The 20263-nt window shown below is 38.5% G+C and overlaps 2 long non-coding RNA genes across 2 annotated transcripts; both read left to right on the plus strand.

Annotated features, from left to right (window-relative positions):
• The first annotated feature begins 3971 nt into the window (after positions 1-3971).
• Positions 3972-4858, plus strand: LOC145550830 (uncharacterized). The gene is made up of 3 exons (XR_014086600.1): positions 3972-3994; positions 4478-4592; positions 4686-4858. It is a non-coding gene; the product is annotated as an uncharacterized LOC145550830 (long non-coding RNA).
• Positions 4859-15672: 10814 nt separating this feature from the next.
• LOC145550829 (uncharacterized) lies at positions 15673-16368 on the plus strand. Its single transcript, XR_014086599.1, has 2 exons — positions 15673-15783; positions 15877-16368. It is a non-coding gene; the product is annotated as an uncharacterized LOC145550829 (long non-coding RNA).
• The last annotated feature ends 3895 nt before the right edge of the window (positions 16369-20263 follow it).

Consider the following 20263-nt stretch of genomic DNA (forward strand, 5'->3'; position numbering starts at 1 on the left):
TCCTTAAATGAGCAACGACTTCTTTCACAGTTTGGCTTTGGTGCCCACACAATGAAATGGTGCATTTCAATTTAGCAGCAATGACTTGGCTAATTCGGGTTGTGAAGCCACGTTGTGAACTCGGTAAAAATGAGTTTTAAACGCTGCATATGTACAAAATGTCCGCTTACATTCTGTGCCGAGGCATTTGAATACACAACTGGCTCGTTCTGTGCACTCTACAATGCAACACATAGCCCCTCATGATTCTAGTGTTTTACAGCAAAATGTACAATAATCATGTTTAAATAATTTCAACCTACCCAACAAGTTACACGTGTTGCAGGTGTAGCAAAAAATGATTCTACTGCATATTGTTCCAAGAAGCAATATGACGCCTTAAAAACAAATGTAATCTCCCAGAAACACAAATTACCGTTACGTTTGAAGAAAACAAAGCTTAACTTACATTGCTGAAAGCTGACGAGGTCCAAACAGCGCTCTTTTCTTTGTCAAGGTTGAGCACAATTCAGCTTCTTCTGAGATGAGAACCGTTGTACAACTTGTTCAAAACAGCTTTCAGGCGCCAGGTAAGCGAACCAATCAGAGAGCAGAACAGACCGGAAGTTGAGCACAAAGCGGTGTTCTCTGTCTTTCTCGCAGTAGCCGAACTTGAGCTTATAATGGCAACGGTGAAGGTAAAAAATCCAGTGTTAGCAAAAATAATAAATAAAATAAAATACATGTACCAATAAGCAGGTACATGACTTCCTTGTTGATTCATATGTTCCTCCACGTTAGACGTGAATATGAAGAAATGATCCAATCAAAATGACAGAGAATAAGTAAATGAATTAAAGAGGAAATGACAATCTAAAGAAGTGGGAAAATACAAGTGAATATAAATAGATAACTAGTGAACAAAATTGGAAGTAAACAATGTGGAATCATAATTACTTAATTCCACATTAATTTCCAAATCTATTAATATTCATTTATTTCATTATCCATCCATCCGTCCATCTTCTACTTATCTGGAGTTGGGTCTCAGGGCAACAGCTTAAACAGGGAAGCCCAAACTTATTCTCCTAGCAAAAAAATGGTAAGCTAGCTTCCAATTCATTTGGATTTAATCATCACAGAATGTAAATGTTAGTTTACACTGCTGAAATGTTGTGAAGGATCCAACTTTTTTCATTAACAATACAAAATTTGTGTTTTCTACAACTAAATAAAATTTTATTTACAATTTCACATTTTAAAATTTACAATAATTTTCTGTTCTACGTTATACAACATCATACTGGTAAATGAACAAAATATAATGTGTTTTTCTTTACAACATTTTCTGTCATGATTTCACAGATTTTTACTGTTGATTTTACGGACTTTTTTTTACAGTGCAGCTGTTGCCGTTATCAGCTGTCGCCTTTTTCTCTCTTCAATAAAGGAACTGAACAGAAAGGTTCAGTAAAAGACATACGAGCCTCCGTTTTGTTTGAAGAAGCTTCACTCCGTAACAATATTGTTACCTTTTGTCCTCCGATTCTTAGTTTTAAATAAGTCCGATAGCCATGCTGCACGAACAAACGCAGGTCTCTTCGTGAAGATAACATGAATATATGAATAAGTGACGTAAGGGATCGCACCTTTTATTTCAGTTGGCCTGTCATGATTGGTTGATTTGTATGACTGACCAATGGAGATAGGAAAAAAAGAAAGAAAGTTTGGCCACTCTGAGGTTTAAAAAAAAAAAAAGGGCGGGCAAGGCTGACTCTGAGGGGGGCAATGCCCCCCCAATGCCAGCCCATGCCGCCGGGCCCGGGGCGACCGCAGGAGGGGCAACTCCTCCGCCCCCATCCCGCAGGGCGCCAAAGGCAGCCCATGTCGCCGGCCTGGCGCGACTGCAGGAGGGCAACTCCTCCGCCCCCATCCTGCAGAGCGCCAGTTCTTTGTCGTCTTGTGTGGGAACACTGAACCTTCAAGACAGGAAGGAGAAACTCCTGAGAACCTGTCTAACTGGTTCGTTCTGCAAGACGAAAAGAAGTTTAGTGACCAAATGATGGTAGAATACCTACATTCAAGGACTCTGGTTCAGTCCTTCATTGACGTCAATCTGTGACGTGTGATTCGGGCTTTGAATATGCTTCCTGAGGATCACGTCATCAATGACGAGCTGACTTGAATGTTGCTCCTGTTCCTTTTTAATCTTGTTGTGTACAACTTGTCAAAGTGAAACATCTCAAATAAAATAACTTTTACCAGCTTTATATGAGCTGATGATGAACTCGCTCCCTTACTAAGAGAGAGAGAACATTTATATCTGATGAATTTTCAGGTTTACAGAAATTGACACGAAAAAGACCAAATTATTACAGGACCAACATTCATACACAGTCTAAAATACTGTGAGGTAAATGTGAATATCTATATCCTCATATCTACATATATAGCTACATCACATGTCATGTTACTATTAAAGCTTAGTCACATGACACAGATTGCCCTCAGTAAAAGCAATAACCTGATAATGATCTGCCTCTGATTGTTCTCATTTACATACAGGCAGGGGTGAAAGTAGTTTTAAAATCTTGGGGTACGATGACAAAATAAATAAATAAATATATATATATAGCTTTGGAGCTTCTGTGCTGATTAACGTTTTTGCAAAGCGATAAAAGCTGAGTAGCTCTTGAATTGCTACAAAATAAGGCTGTATTTCCCTCAGCCCACTGGCTGCAATGTTGACACCTTGAGATGCCACGAGACCTAAATTCTGAACATCATGGCATGGAGAGCATCCCACTTTCCCATGTCTGACATATAACCATTAATTTTAGCTTTTAAACTGGTTATATTGATCCTGTATCCAGAAAGAGGAATAATCAGTAATTCAGAATCTAGAATATCAATATTTACCAATCAAACTTCAAGTCTAGAACTTATTTTATATAATTAAAAATTTCTTATTTCAAGCACAGAAAATGAAATCACATACTTAATGAAATGTCTTCAGATAATTAAAACAGACTATGTCCAAATGGAATCATTTGTGTTATTGGCAATGAAAAATAAAAAAAAACATGAACTTATACTCTTGTATAAGTTGGCAGAGTGTACTGGAAATTATTGAGATAGTATTAATGTTTGATACAACAGATTTTCTTTCCGATCCAATACCGAGTAAAATTTAAGCTGGTATTGGCAATACAGATCCCATACTTTGTGCAAAGACAGTTAATTTGTTTCTTAACTAAATAAAAAATAGATGTAATCCATATCTTGGCTTCATAAAAAGAACACAATGTACTCTGATGGACTCATTTTACACTCAGAAGGACATTGAGAACAATCTCGTTTACTATAAACTATTTTAATTCAACAGAAATATACAAAACATGTGAAAATGGAGTTGCAAACTAAAAAAGAGAAAATTAGTAAAGTAATAACCCTACTAAATACATCCTTGTTTAATTATTAAAACTAATATAAAATGACAGCTGAAATAGCTCCATGTCACTTTTATAATAATCTGTCAACATGTTCATTTCTGAGTGAGTGAGCGTCAGCAGCACGCTGCGCATGGGCATTACGTCCTTACACATTACATACTTACCAGGCGGAAGAAAAAGTAGTTCCCATTAACAACGTTTTATTTAGGCAAGATCTCAATAATTTAGTTACTTTCTAACGTGCTCTTGTTAATCTACATTATCTCAAATTACTAAAGTGTTGAAAGTATTGATCCTTGGATCTAACAATAGATTTTAAAGAATTAAGTTCTGGTATCGGAAGAATCGATATTTCAGTATCAATCCGCACATCACTAATGGCAACGCGAGAGATCATTTAACTGCCCTGATTAACGGTTAATTCAGTTGTAACAGCCTAACTAAGCTTTATCTACTGTACTTTTATAAGATTTTCTTTTGGCAAATTCTCTAATCTCGGTTGGACATGAATGAAGATGGAGGACTTTTTTACGTGTATAGACCTACAGCTGCTGTACTCAGAGGTAAGTTTAAAGTCTGTCTTTCTAAGATAAGCTAACTGAAGCTAGCTAGCATGTCGTGATATACCAATTTTCATCCGCGGTTAAAGAGCCGCTCTTGTGAATATGAGCTTTGAACAGTCATTAACCACAATAGATGTGGCTTAAAATAATATCGACACGAGTTCTTGGTAGCTTCCGTTTTTTAACATAGCTAAGGTGGCTTCTCATATAGCTTCTGATTCGGGAAATGGTTAAGGGCAATTCCGCCTAGTATTTCACTAACTGAGGGTGTTTGATGTGCTGTAATTTAAAAACTTAAATGCAATGAGTCTAACAGCCTAGGTTAGATATTCCACACTGTTACCAGGATATTTTAACACTATTTTTAATTGGTGAATTTAAGTAGTCCTAGTTTGATTTAATTAAATGACTTTCTTGCCATCTTGAATTCATGTAATATTGTAATTGAGCAATGAACTAAATAGACTTGTTTTATTTTTCAAGTAAACCAAACTGTTGCCATGGTGAAGTCTATGCCAGACAAGTCTCCAATCACGTATTGCACCATCTACAAGAAACTTTGGGAATTGCAAGTGACGGCGTCCTTCACATTCTTGAGGTAAGAATTTATGATACTGATTCATCATTACACTGATTAGTCCCTAAAACGTGGTTTGTTTTGTGATTGTTTTTCTGTCTGTGCTCCAATTAGCAGATGACCCAACAACTTCAAACAAGATCACTTTTCAGCTCTGTGGTGATCGTGAAACCAACTTTCTACTGGCCATTGGAACCATGCCTGCCCTGATCTTCTGAAAGGAGGACATCACAGCTACTACACCTTTCAGCATCCGTGTGTGGGACCACTCTCTCTGTGCTGCTGACAGACGTCTTGAGAACGCCGTCCGTAACTGAGGCAAGACTTCACATATAAAGGCTATGGCTTATTGGAAGAAGTTCATTGCGGAGGAAGCTCCTATTGTTGACATCTAATCCAAGATTTTTTTTTGCTTTGGACAATTTGGTTTGCTTGACTCTTAGGGCATCTTATGAGTGCGGCAGATGTGTCAGATCGTCATTGTTCTGTCATTTTACAGGATTGTTTCAGAATCAGATGCCCATCCAGACTTTAAATTCTGACCAGTAGTCATGTTTTATTGTGTTTATGTGAACTTAAATGTAATAAAGATGTTAAAAGTAATTGAACTCATGTCTTCATTTCAGCTAGCCAATAACATCTCTTGTTCCAGTATTCACAGGATCAATTTTTGGATTTTGTCTTAGCATAAGAACCTTGAGTAAGGCTATGACAAATATATATTTTAATCCTATGCAACAAAAATAAACTAGTTTTAGGTATATCGCTGCAAAAAATCCCTTTCAAAAACAAGGAGAAAAAAAGTACAAAAATAGGGTATAATTTCTTAAAATAAGAAAATTATCTGCCAACAGAACAAGAAATTTATCTTGTCAAGATTTTCCAATATCTTAAATTAGTGTATTTGTACTTAAACAAGCCCATTTTAGTAATATAAATAGAATATATGAGATTTATTTTCTTAATACATAGAACATTTTTCTTAAATAAGAAATTTTACGCTGATTTCAAGAAATTCAGTGTCAAGTAACATTTTCTTGAGATAATTTTTCTTAAATAAGAAAAAATATCTTATAAGTAAAATTGGCTTGTTTTAAGTACAATACACTAATTTTAAGATATTTGTAGGTTTATCTTGGTTAGATATTTTTCTTGTTTTAGAAAATCTTGACAAGATAAATTTTCTTGTTCTGTTGGCAGATATTTTTTCTTATTTTAAGAAAATTATACCCTATTTTTGTACTTTTTTTTCTTGTTTTTGAACGGGGACTTTTTATAGTGATGGAGTACATCCCACTTTCCCATGTCTGGCATATAACCATTAATTTTAGCTTTTCAACTGGTTATATTGATCCTGTGTCCTGAAAGAGGAATAATCAGTAATTCCGAATCATGACCCGTTTGTTCTGAAGATCTTTCAGCTTCCATTTCATCTTCCTAACATGGCGCCTCCTCACACCGACTCTCATACTGATTGATAGGAGGAACCACAGAGCTCTGTTAAGTTAAAGCTCATCTTCTGAAGTTGGGATATTTTTCCTCCAACAGGTTCCAGAAGTATCACCTCAAACCAGATGTTGCACTGGATTTTATGTCACTGTCATTTGTGAATGTTAGCTTCTCATTTTCAACAGTGGAGCTCTAAAGGTTGAAAAAGGTTATCATTAAGTCTCATCAACATTTCCACTAAATAAGAGGGAAAAAAATTGTTTGATGAAGGAAAAGACTCAAACTCTGAGCCCGACAGCATCAAACTATTTTTTTATATTAGACAATTAAATTAATTTCACATAATTATCACGGTAGAAGCCATTTGTTTGTTAAATACTTAATGAAACATATTTACCGTGTTTGATGTTTGTTGTAAATGATGGATACTCACACAGAACGAGGTAATTAGTCCAAGTTTGTCGTTTATTGAACGCTCAGAAACTACAGCGGCTGTGATGCACCAAGGCAAAGGTAAATGATGGAGAAATAAGCCAATGGCAGGAATTCTGGTCACAGTATGAATCAGCTATTCACAGAAATGATGGACTATGTAAAACGGACAAGTTCACTTACCTGAGATCCTACCTGACTGGAGCAGCTGCTCGGACTATTGCAGGACTGACAATGACAGATGTCAACTACGACGCTGCAACAGAATTACTCCAAAATCGTTTTGGGAGGAAGGATATTGTGATAAGTGCTCATATGTCCAAATTACTGAACTTGACACCTGTGAGAAGATCCTCTGATGTTGCAGCTTTGAGGCAGTTATATGATGAATGTGAAATCCAGATACGTAGCTTGGAGTCTCTTGAAGTGCAAAGTGATACTTACGGCTGTCTGCTATGTCCAGTGTTGCTACAGCTTATTCCAGAAGACATAGCACTTGCTTATACACGGCAACAAAACTCAACCAATGATTGGAAAGTCCCAGAATTGATTCGGTTTCTGCAAAATGAAGTGCAAAGCAGAGAACGGGCGCTTCAGCTTACCAGACCAAGCCACACATGGAAGAGCCCGAGCCCACAACACAAGCATATGGGTAAGCCATCCTATGCCTGTGAACAACCTAGAAAGTGGAGCGTCCCATCAGCGACTGCTTTGCACACAGCCAGCGTCGTGCCGCGAACCTGTGTGTTTTGTGACAGTAATGACCATAACCAGAGAACTGTCCTGACTTCACAATAAGTGCACGCAGGGAGAAGCTGAAAAGGCTTGGACGGTGTTTTGTCTGCCTGGGTCCAAAACATATTGCGAAATACTGCAGAGTGAAGAATTTGTGCAGGCAGTGCAATCGAAACACCACTTGTCAGTTTGTGAACAATCTGCAGCTAAACCAGAAGTCGACAGTACCAGCAATAGTGAAAATGCAGAGGCTGTGTTGTCTTCGTTGACCAGCTCAGTCAAAGTGAAGACTAATACCCAGAAACAGTATTGCTCCAAATGGGTAAGGCATGGGCTTAAGAGAGAAAATAATTCGCTGTCTGGTAGATGGAGGCAGCCAGTGCAGTTTTGTTCACAGAACATTGTCCGAGCCCTAGGACTGCCAGTTGTGAGGCAAGAGACACTAAACCTCCATGTTTTGGTTCCACCTCTCCTGTAACAGAGAAACGCAACATAGTGAGAGTTCAACTTGAAAATGTGTGGAACACTGAACGGAAAATCGAAATAGAGGCTGTAGAGACCCCTGAGGTGTGCACTGCTGTAATAAAGGTACCAAGTGAGCCCATTCAAGCAGAGATTAAGAAAGAGGGCTGCAGCTTGGAGACTTTCCACTAGAGGGTGCTAATGAACAGGAGTTGCAGGTGTTAATTGGAGCAGATTACTACTGGCAGGCAGTTACTGGAAAGGTCCAAAGGGTTACAGATTCATTAGTGGCAGTTGAAACCCTTTTGGATGGGCTTTACAGGGACCAGTGACGACCTCCAGTGTTACAGACACTGATAGAGATTTTTGGTATTATCATTTTGTTGTTACTTTAGTTCATATTCAGTCTAATGTTAGTCAGGTTAAAGTGTTCTCTTCTTTAAACTGTATGTGTGAACTGACCTGGAGGTCACAGCTGCCTGTTATCTTCATGTGAAACAGTTTGACCGAGATTTGAACCGGCTCAGATCATGGGTCAGATGTTAAATTGTTTTACGACCTTTGCTGTGTTTAGGTAAATGTTTTACGACCTTTGCTGTGTTTGGGTACGATGTTTTACGACCTCTGCTGTTTCCTCTGCTGTCTATCTTGCCTATCCTCCCTCTTTGAAGTTTGAAAATAAAAGACATGCTCTGTGAACGGCTCGGAGGAGCAGTTGACAGAGTATTTCCTTTTGCAAAAGTTTAGTCATAAAATTCATATACGTTGTCTGTGGTTCTTTTATGTAGGTTCTAGGAAAATACCTATCAGACACCACATGTATGTACATTAGTTTGACCGAAGACACCCAGCTGTCTAAGCAGTTACATGCATTCTGGGAGGTGGAGTCCCTGGGTATTGTAAATAAACAATCAGAAAATCCAGAGGATTCAGAAGTTATGCAACATTTTGAACAAACAACAACATTTGAAAACGGAAGGTACCAAGTTGAGTTACCCTGGCAATGTGACAAAGACCTCCTTCCAGACAACTTCAGGGTAGCAAAGAAACGCTTTGAGAATCTAACAAGAAGGCTGAAGACTGATGCAAATTTATTTGCCAGATACAACGATGTAATAGAGGACTATCTTCAAAATGGTATCTGTGAAGAGGTTGCAGATAGAAAACCAGAAATGAATCAACAGACTGTGAAATATTACATGCCCCATCATGCTGTAGTAAGAGAAGAAAAGGCCACAACCAAACTTGGAGTGGTATTTGATGCATCCTCACATGAGACAAACAGTCCATCACTCAACGACTGTCTGCACACTGGACCTAACCTGAACCCAAACCTGCTAGATGTGCTCATAATGTTCAGATTGCACAAGATAGCATTTACTGCTGATATAACTAAGGCTTTTCTTCAAATCTCACTCGCAGAAAAGGACAGAGACGCTGTCAGGTTCTTGTGGATGCACGGACCTTTAACTAAGGACTGTAAAATGAGGTGCGTGTCCTGAGGATGAAAAGAGTTGTTTTTGGAGTGACTCCCAGCCCATTCCTGCTTGCCGCCACCATCAGAAAACACCTCAAACAATTTGAAAGAGAACAGCCAAGAGTAGTACAGGCTCTCAGAGACTCTATGTATGTAGATGACTTTATTTCAAGCTCACCTACTGTGCAGGATGCTCTTCACATGACAACTGCAGCAAAGGACATTCTCTCTCAGGCAGGCCTGATCTTCTGCAAATGGGTTACTAACTCAACTAATCTGAGAGCCATGTGGAAAGAGAATGGAGTAGAGCTCACTGGTGATACAGGGTCCAGTGGAAATGTGCTTAAGGTACTTGGACTGGTTTGGAGACCGGAAAACGATGAATTTGTGTTTGATCAAAAGGGGTTACTGGACATTTTGAAAGACAGAGAAAATACAAAGAGAAGTGTACTACAAACATCAGCCCGTATATTCGACCCTATTGGGTTTCTTACTCCTTTTAACAGTCCGAGTAAAGTGCCTTTTCCAAGAGATGTGGGAAAGGGGGCTCAGCTGGGATGAACCTTTACCTACTGACTTGGCAAAGAAGTGGGAGCAGTGGTGTGTGGAGTTACCACTGTTACACCTGGTGTCCATTCCCAGATGGTACCACACTGAGATAAACAAAGAGTCACACACTGTAAAGTTACATATCTACTGTGATGCAAGTGAAAAGGCTTACGGTGCTGTGGCATATCTTCAAGGACAAAACAACCTAGGAGAGATTATTACCAGTTTTGTGGCCTCCAAGTCACGAGTAGCACCATTAAAAAAATGACATTACCTCGCTTGGAGCTCATGGGTGCACTTATTGGAGCAAGATTAGGATACAGCCTCCTTAAGCCACTGAACATGGAGAAAAACCAGCTCAACATGTGGACGGACTCTATGATTACGCTTCACTGGATCCGCAACTCATCACGGCGATGGAAACCATTTGTGAGCAACAGAGTGGCAGAAATACAAGGGATCACAAATCCAGAACTGTGGTCCCACTGTGCTGGCAAAATGAACCCTGCCGACCTGCTTACGCGGGGTCACAATGCTCAGAGCCTTATTGAGAGCCAGCTGTGGTGGAAGGGACCCACTTCACTGTCTACAGATGAGAAGGAACTGAACATTTGGAGTGACTATGTAGTAGATGAAGTGAATGCAGAGCTGAGGTCTGGGTATGAGACAGTTGTACAGCTCACTGGAACTGAGCAAACTGAACCTCTGTTAAACTTAGAAAGGTACAGCAAGCTTAAGACCATGTTAAGAATCACTGCATGGGTAAAGCGGTTTCTTACTAACACAAGATCTTGTCTGAAGGTTCAGGGAGAGTTAAGTACAGAAGAACTTAGTGCAGCTGAAATGTACTGGATTAAGTCTACACAAGAGAATTGTTTTAGTTCTGAAATAGTGCAGCTAAGGTCAAAGCAAAATGTGAAGGTAGATTCTAAAATCAAAGATTTGAAACCGTTCTTAGATGAAATGGTCTACTAAGTGTGGGGGGAAGACTGCATAATTCAGATCTTAGTTTCAGAGAACAACACCCTTGGATACTACCGACAAATCACAAGTATTCTGAACTATTAGTTCAGTCGTGTCACGAAAGAGTGATGCATTCTGGTGTAGGAGACACATTAACTCAAGTTAGAGAACAATATTGGATTTTGAGAGGCAGACAGCTTGTAAGACACATTGTATCAAAATGTTACATTTGCAAAAACTAAAAGTTAAGGCAGCACAACAGATCACTGCTCCCTTACCTCGAGACAGAGTAATAGAATCACCTCCTTTTGAAGTTACTGGTGTAGATTTTGCTGGACCCTTATATGTTAAAACTAAGGACGGGTCTGTAAAATCATATATAGCACTGTTTACATGTGCAGTGACAAGAGCAGTACATTTAGAGTTGGTCTCAGATCAGACTACAGAGAATTTCTTATTGGCCTTAAAGAGATTCATCGCAAGACGAGGTCTATGTAGGGTCATTTACTCCGACAATGCTAGAACATTCAAAAGGGCGGACAAAGATTTAAAAGAGTTGTGGCAAAATATCCAAGGATCGACACTCACAGAGTTTTTCACTGACAAGGAATCACATGGAAGTTTATTGCTGAGCGAGCAGCTTGGTGGGGGGATTCTGGGAAAGGCTTGTGAGATCTGTAAAACATGCTTAAGAAAGGTACTGGGGAAAGCATCCTTGAGCTTTGAGGAGCTCACGACTGTTCTTACTGAGGTTGAGGCAGTGTTGAACTCTAGGCCTCTGTCCTATGTAACTAGTGATGCATTGGAACCCCAGCCACTTACCCCATCTCATTTCCTAGTTGGTAAACGCTTAACTTCCTTGCCACCAAAGATTATTCCTTCACCTCACCTAAATCAGGTACTCACTGCAAACTGTGAACAGCTAGGTAGAAGGTGGAAATACCAACAGAAACTTTTGATAGGCTTTTGCAAACGCTGGCGCAGAGATTATTTGATGGACTTGAAATCAGCCCACAGGGTGAACAGTCCTACTCCAACACTACTTAAAGTAGGAGATGTAGTACTCTGTGGAGAGGACAATACACACAGACAGACATGGAAAATGGGTAGAATCGTAGAGGTCTTTCCAGGCAGGGATGGTCTCATACGTTCATGCAATGTTCGTACTTCGACTGGTGGCTTGTTACACAGGCCTATTCAGTTATTGTATCCTTTAGAGGTATTTTAAATGAAAGGTAAATCTTATACACATGAACAGTTGTTCATCGGGCGGGAGGATGTTGTGACTTTTTTACACTTATATGTTGTTCAGTATGATAAGTGACTGATTTACAATTATATGTTAAGCATAGATTACATGATTATTATTAATTGAATTGAACATGATTGTATATAATTACAAGGATGAAGTGAAATATATTTAAGTGCAAGACATGATTTATTTGAATAGAAGAAGTCTTTTATTTTGAAGAATGCTTAAGTATCTGGTTCTGTTTTGTCACTATCTTGCTTTGTTGATATTTTGGTTGGCTTGGTTACGAACAGCTGTTGCCGTTATCAGCTGTCGCCTTTTTCTCTCTTCAATAAAGGAACTGAACAGAAAGGTTCAGTAAAAGACATACGAGCCTCCGTTTTGTTTGAAGAAGCTTCACTCCGTAACAATATTTGTTACCTTTTGTCCTCCGATTCTTAGTTTTTAAATAAGTCCGAATAGCCATGCTGCACGAACAAACGCAGGTCTCTTCGTGAAGATAAACATGAATATATGAATAAGTGACGTAAGGGATCGCACCTTTTTATTTTCAGTTGGCCTGTCATGATTGGTTGATTTGTATGACTGACCAATGGAGATAGGAAAAAAAGAAAAGAAAGTTTTGGCCACTCTGAGGTTTAAAAAAAAAAAAAAGGGCGGGCAAGGCTGACTCTGAGGGGGGCAATGCCCCCCAATGCCAGCCCATGCCGCCGGGCCCGGGGCGACCGCAGGAGGGGCAACTCCTCCGCCCCCCATCCCGCAGGGCGCCAAAGGCAGCCCATGTCGCCGGGCCTGGCGCGACTGCAGGAGGGGCAACTCCTCCGCCCCCATCCTGCAGAGCGCCAGTTCTTTGTCGTCTTGTGTGGGAACACTGAACCTTCAAGACAGGAAGGAGAAACTCCTGAGAACCTGTCTAACTGGTTCGTTCTGCAAGACGAAAAGAAGTTTAGTGACCAAATGATGGTAGAATACCTACATTCAAGGACTCTGGTTCAGTCCTTCATTGACGTCAATCTGTGACGTGTGATTCGGGCTTTGAATATGCTTCCTGAGGATCACGTCATCAATGACGAGCTGACTTGAATGTTGCTCCTGTTCCTTTTTAATCTTGTTGTGTACAACTTGTCAAAGTGAAACATCTCAAATAAAATAAACTTTTACCAGCTTTATATGAGCTGATGATGAACTCGCTCCCTTACTAAGAGAGAGAGAACATTTATATCTGATGAATTTTCAGGTTTACAGAAATTGACACGAAAAAGACCAAATTATTACAGGGACCAACATTCATACACAGTCTAAAAATACTGTGAGGTAAATGTGAATATCTATATCCTCATATCTACATTATATAGCTACATCACATGTCATGTTACTATTAAAGCTTAGTCACATGACACAGATTGCCCTCAGTAAAAGCAATAACCTGATAATGACCTGCCTCTGATTGTTCTCATTTACATACAGGCAGGGGTGAAAGTAGTTTTAAAATCTTGGGGGTACGATGACAAAAATAAATAAATATATATAGCTTTGGAGCTTCTGTGCTGATTAACGTTTTTGCAAAGCGATAAAAGCTGAGTAGCTCTTGAATTGCTACAAAATAAGGCTGTATTTCCCTCAGCCCACTGGCTGCAATGTTGACACCTTGAGATGCCACGAGACCTAAATTCTGAACATCATGGCATGGAGTGCATCCCACTTTCCCATGTCTGACATATAACCATTAATTTTAGCTTTTCAACTGGTTATATTGATCCTGTATCCAGAAAGAGGAATAATCAGTAATTCAGAATCTAGAATATCAATATTTACCAATCAAACTTCAAGTCTAGAACTTATTTTATATAATTAAAAATTTCTTATTTCAAGCACAGAAAATGAAATCACATACTTAATGAAATGTCTTCAGATAATTAAAACAGACTATGTCCAAATGGAATCATTTGTGTTATTGGCAATGAAAAATAAAAAAAACATGAACTTATACTCTTGTATAAGTTGGCAGAGTGTACTGGAAATTATAATTTAATATTTAAACGGTTGACATTTAACACAACAATTTCAGAGACAATATCAGTTTATATATCAAGATAATTCTTGGCATGTTTCCGTCTGCTGTGGACCTTAATCTGATCTTCTTGATGCAAGATGTGGGACCTTTTACTGACATGTCATGAAATTTCTATTGATGTGTGATTTGAAATGGCTGGTATTCCACACAATGAGATTAGAATGAACAATATTGATTAGCTCAATGTCATGATAAATATTTGAACTTTGGTTTATATTTCAAATTCTTACTTTATAAGTTACTAATATTAGTTTGAACAATATTTTATTCATCATGTTTGTAACCCCTTTTATGACATCATACAATCCAAATGGGAAAGCGCCCAAAATGTCAGTGAGATAGTATTAATGTTTGATACAACAGATTTCTTTCCGATCCAATACCGAGTCAAATTTAAGCTGGTATTGGCAATACAGATCCCATACTTTGTGCAAAGACAGTTAATTTGTTTCTTAACTAAATAAAAAATAGATGTAATCCATATCTTGGCTTCATAAAAAGAACACAATGTACTCTGATGGACTCATTTTACACTCAGAAGGACATTGAGAACAATCTCGTTTACTATAAACTATTTTAATTCAACAGAAATATACAAAACATGTGAAAATGGAGTTGCAAACTAAAAAGAGAAAATTAGTAAAGTAATAACCCTACTAAATACATCCTTGTTTAATTATTAAAACTAATATAAAATGACAGCTGAAATAGCTCCATGTCACTTTTATAATAATCTGTCAACATGTTCATTTCTGAGTGAGTGAGCGTCAGCAGCACGCTGCGCATGGGCATTACGTCCTTACACATTACATACTTACCAGGCGGAAGAAAAAGTAGTTCCAATTAACAACGTTTTATTTAGGCAAGATCTCAATAATTGAGTTACTTTCTAACGTGCTCTTGTTAATCTACATTATCTCAAATTACTAAAGTGTTGAAAGTATTGATCCTTGGATCTAACAATAGATTTTAAAGAATTAAGTTCTGGTATCGGAAGAATCGATATTTCAGTATCAATCCGCACATCACTAATGGCAACGCGAGAGATCATTTAACTGCCCTGATTAACGGTTAATTCAGTTGTAACAGCCTAACTAAGCTTTTATCTACTGTACTTTTATAAGATTTTCTTTTGGCAAATTCTCTAATCTCGGTTGGACATGAATGAAGATGGAGGACTTTTTACGTGTATAGACCCTACAGCTGCTGTACTCAGAGGTAAGTTTAAAGTCTGTCTTTCTAAGATAAGCTAACTGAAGCTAGCTAGCATGTCGTGATATACCAATTTTCATCCGCGGTTAAAGAGCCGCTCTTGTGAATATGAGCTTTGAACAGTCATTAACCACAATAGATGTGGCTTAAAAATAATATCGACACGAGTTCTTGGTAGCTTCCGTTTTTTAACATAGCTAAGGTGGCTTCTCATATAGCTTCTGATTCGGGAAATGGTTAAAGGGCAATTCCGCCTAGTATTTCACTAACTGAGGGTGTTTGATGTGCTGTAATTAAAAACTTAAATGCAATGAGTCTAACAGCCTAGGTTAGATATTCCACACTGTTACCAGGATATTTTAAACACTATTTTAATTGGTGAATTTAAGTAGTCCTAGTTTGATTTAATTAAAATGACTTTCTTGCCATCTTGAATTCATGTAATATTGTAATTGAGCAAATGAACTAAAATAAGACTTGTTTATTTTCAAGTAAACCAAACTGTTGCCATGGTGAAGTCTACGCCAGACAAGTCTCCAATCACGTATTGCACCATCTACAAGAAACTTTGGGAATTGCAAGTGACGGCGTCCTTCACATTCTTGAGGTAAGAAATTTATGATACTGATTCATCATTACACTGATTAGTCCCTAAAACGTGGTTTGTTTGTGATTGTTTTTCTGTCTGTGCTCCAATTAGCAGATGACCCAACAACTTCAAACAAGATCACTTTTCAGCTCTGTGGTGATCGTGAAACCAACTTTCTACTGGCCATTGGAACCATGCCTGCCCTGATCTTCTGAAAGGAGGACATCACAGCTACTACACCTTTCAGCATCCGTGTGTGGGACCACTCCTCTCTGTGCTGCTGACAGACGTCTTGAGAACGCCGTCCGTAACTGAGGCAAGACTTCCACATATAAAAGGCTATGGCTTATTGGAAGAAGTTCATTGCGGAGGAAGCTCCTATTGTTGACATCTAATCCCAAGATTTTTTTTGCTTTGGACAATTGGTTTGCTTGACTCTTAGGGCATCTTATGAGTGCGGCAGATGTGTCAGATCGTCATTGTTCTGTCATTTTACAGGATTGTTTCAGAATCAGATGCCCATCCAGACTTTAAATTCTGACCAGTAGTCATGTTTTATTGTGTTTATGTGAAACTTAAATGTAATAAAGATGTTAAAAGTAATTGAACTCATGTCTTCATTTCAGCTAGCCAATAACATCTCTTGTTCCAGTATTCACAGGATCAATTTTGGATTTTGTCTTAGCATAAGAACCTTGAGTAAGGCTATGACAAAATATATATTTTAATCCTATGCAACAAAAATAAACTAGTTTTAGGTATATCGCTGCAAAAAATCCCCTTTCAAAAACAAGGAGAAAAAAAAGTACAAAAATAGGGTATAATTTCTTAAAATAAGAAAAATTATCTGCCAACAGAACAAGAAAATTTATCTTGTCAAGATTTTCCAAATATCTTAAATTAGTGTATTTGTACTTAAAACAAGCCCATTTTAGTAATATAAATAGAATATATGAGATTTATTTTCTTAATACATAGAACATTTTCTTAAAATAAGAAAATTTTACGCTGATTTCAAGAAATTCAGTGTCAAGTAACATTTTCTTGAGATAATTTTCTTAAAATAAGAAAAATATCTTATAAGTAAAATTGGCTTGTTTTAAGTACAAATACACTAATTTAAGATATTTGTAGGTTATCTTGGTTAGATATTTTTCTTGTTTTAGAAAATCTTGACAAGATAAATTTCTTGTTCTGTTGGCAGATATTTTTTCTTATTTTAAGAAAATTATACCCTATTTTGTACTTTTTTTCTTGTTTTGAACGGGGACTTTTTAGTGATGGAGTACATCCCACTTTCCCATGTCTGGCATATAACCATTAATTTAGCTTTTAAACTGGTTATATTGATCTTGTGTCCAGAAAGAGGAATAATCAGTAATTCAGAATCATGACCTGTTTGTTCTGAAGATCCTTCAGCATCCATTTCATCTTCCTAACATGGCGCCTCCTCACACCGACTCTCATACTGATTGATAGGAGGAACCACAGAGCTCTGTTAAGTTAAAGCTCATCTTCTGAAGTTGGGATATTTTCCTCCAACAGGTTCCAGAAGTATCACCTCAAACCAGATGTTGCACTGGATTTTATGCCACTGTCATTTGTGAATGTTAGCTTCTCATTTCAACAGTGGAGCTCTAAAGGTTGAAAAAGGTTATCATTAAGTCTCATCAACATTTCCACTAAATAAGAGGGAAAAAAATTGTTTGATAAAGGAAAAGACTCAAACTCTGAGCCCGACAGCATCAAACTATTTTTTATATTAGACAATTAAATTAATTTCACATAATATCACGGTAGAAGCCATTTGTTTGTTAAATACTTAATGAAACATATTTACCGTGTTTGATGTTGTTGTAAATGATGTATACTCACACAGAACGAGGTAATTAGTCCAAGTTGTCGTTTATGAACGCTCAGAAACTACAGCGGCTGTGATGCACCAAGGCAAAGGTAAACAAAACAACCTGAACAGGTGATCAACTCTAAACCACTCGCACCGTTTATTCTCCTCTCTGTCATTTAAGCACAATCCGTTGCCATGGCAACCTCATGCCATGGCAACGGCAGAGACAATCCGATCCATAATATCAGTCTTGGTATTTATTTTGCGATTATAATAAGCGCTCTTATGAACACAGCGTGGATGATTAGTTAATTTAAGCTCCTGTTCTGCTAGTTATTTGGTAATGGAACCGAAACGAACCTTAATTGAACACTTTTTTTGTTGTTGTTTTTTAATAAAGTTACGGACATTTGATAAGCCAATCAGAGGAGGACGTGCGGGTATCAGCCTCCTGGCGGCGTTCAGTGTGTCACCTAACGCCGAGATCGACTCAAAACCTTCCACGATCGACGTATGCACGCTGCTCTCTAGTAAAGCACCAACAGTTCAGAAACAACATGAAGTGGGAAAAAAAGTTATTATTAACTGATTTAGTTGTGATTAGTGGGTGCACTCACGGCTGCACAGTGAAACCATTGATATTTTTTTATAGCAGACAGCCCTCCCATCTTTTGCAGGTACTACTTACCCCGCTAAATCTAGGGTACGCAGTCCCCTACCGTACCCATTACTTCACCCCTGCATGCAGGTCTGCCCTCAAGGACGTGCAGCGCAACAGCAGCAGCATTGGCAACTCCTCCTCCCCCACCCCGCAAAGCGCAATTCCTACCTTACGCGTCATGCGGAAGGTGTAAGTTTGGGGATGTTTTAAAGACAAAGCCTACAAAAAAAAGCAATTTGTACCTTTGTCCTCCGATCTTAGTTTTAAATAAGTCCGAATAGCCATGCTGCACGAACAAATGCAGGTCTGTTCGGAAGATAAACATGAATATATGAATAAGTGACGTAAGGGATCGCACCTTTTTATTTCAGTTGGCCTGTCATGATTGGTTGATTTGTATGACTGACCAATGAGATAGAAAAAAAGAAAAGAAAGTTTTGGCCACTCTGAGGTTAAAAAAAAAAAAAAAGGGCGGCAAGGCTGACTCTGAGGGGGGCAATGCCCCCCAATGCCACCCATGCCGCCGGCCCGGCGACCGCAGAGGGCAACTCCTCCGCCCCCATCCCGCAGGCGCCAAAGGCAGCCCATGTCGCCGGCCGGCGCGACTGAGAGGGGCAACTCCTCCGCCCCCCATCCTGCAGAGCGCCAGTTCTTTGTCGTCTTGTGTGGAACACTGAACCTTCAAGACAGAAGGAGAAACTCCTGAGAACCTGTCTAACTGGTTCGTTCTGCAAGACGAAAAGAAGTTAGTGACCAAATGATGGTAGAAACCTACATTCAAGGACTCTGGTCAGTCCTTCATTGACGTCAATCTGTGACGTGTGATTCGGGCTTTGAATATGCTTCCTGAGGATCACGTCATCAATGACGAGCTGACTTGAATGTTGCTCCTGTTCCTTTTTAATCTTGTTGTGTACAACTGTCAAAGTGAAACATCTCAAATAAAAAAACTTTTACCAGCTTTATATGAGCTGATGATGAACTCGCTCCCTTACAAGAGAGAGAAACATTATATCTGATGAATTTCAGGTTACAGAAATGACAGAAAAAGACCAAAATATTACAGGACCAACATTCAACACAGTCTAAAAATACGTGAGTAAATGTGAATATCTATATCCTCATATCTACATTATATAGCTACATCACATTCATGTACTATAAAGCTTAGTCACATACACAGATTGCCCTCAGTAAAACAATAACCTATAATGATCTGCCTCTGATTGTTCCATTACATACAGGCAGGGTGAAATAGTTTAAAATCTTGGGGGTACGATGACAAAAATAAATAAATATATAGCTTGGAGCTTCTGTGCTGATTAACGTTTGCAAAGCGATAAAAGCGAGTAGCTCTTGAATTGCTACAAATAAAGGCTGTATTTCCCTCAGCCCACTGGCTGCAATGTTGACACCTTGAGATGCCACGACCTAAAATCTGAACATCATGGCATGGAGTGCATCCCACTTTCCCATGTCTGCATATAACCATTAATTTTAGCTTTTAACTGGTTATATTGATCCTGTTCCTGAAAGAGGAATAATCAGTAATTCCGAATCATGACCTTTGTTCTGAAGACTTTCAGCTTCCATTTTCATCTTCCTAACATGCGCCTCCTCACACCGACTCTCATACTGATTGTAGGAGACCACAGAGCTCGTTAAGTTAAGCTATCTTCTAATTGGGATATTTCCTCCAACAGGTTCCAGAAGTATCACCTCAAACCAGATGTTGCACTGGATTTTATGTCACTGTCATTTGTGAATGTAGCTTCTCATTTTCAACAGTGAGCTCTAAAGTTGAAAAGGTTATCATTAAGTCTCATCAACATCAACATTTCACTAAATAAGAGGGAAAAAATTGTTGATGAAGGAAAAACTCAAACTCTGAGCCGCAGCATCAAACTATTTTTTTATATTAACAATTAAATTAATTTCACATAATATCACGGTAACCATTGTTTGTTAATACTTAATGAAACATTTACCGT

The sequence above is a fragment of the Poecilia reticulata genome, unplaced genomic scaffold (assembly GCF_904066995.2).
Source record: "Poecilia reticulata unplaced genomic scaffold, P_reticulata-male-v2 Scaffold_179, whole genome shotgun sequence".
NCBI classification, from domain to species: Eukaryota; Metazoa; Chordata; class Actinopteri; order Cyprinodontiformes; family Poeciliidae; genus Poecilia; species Poecilia reticulata.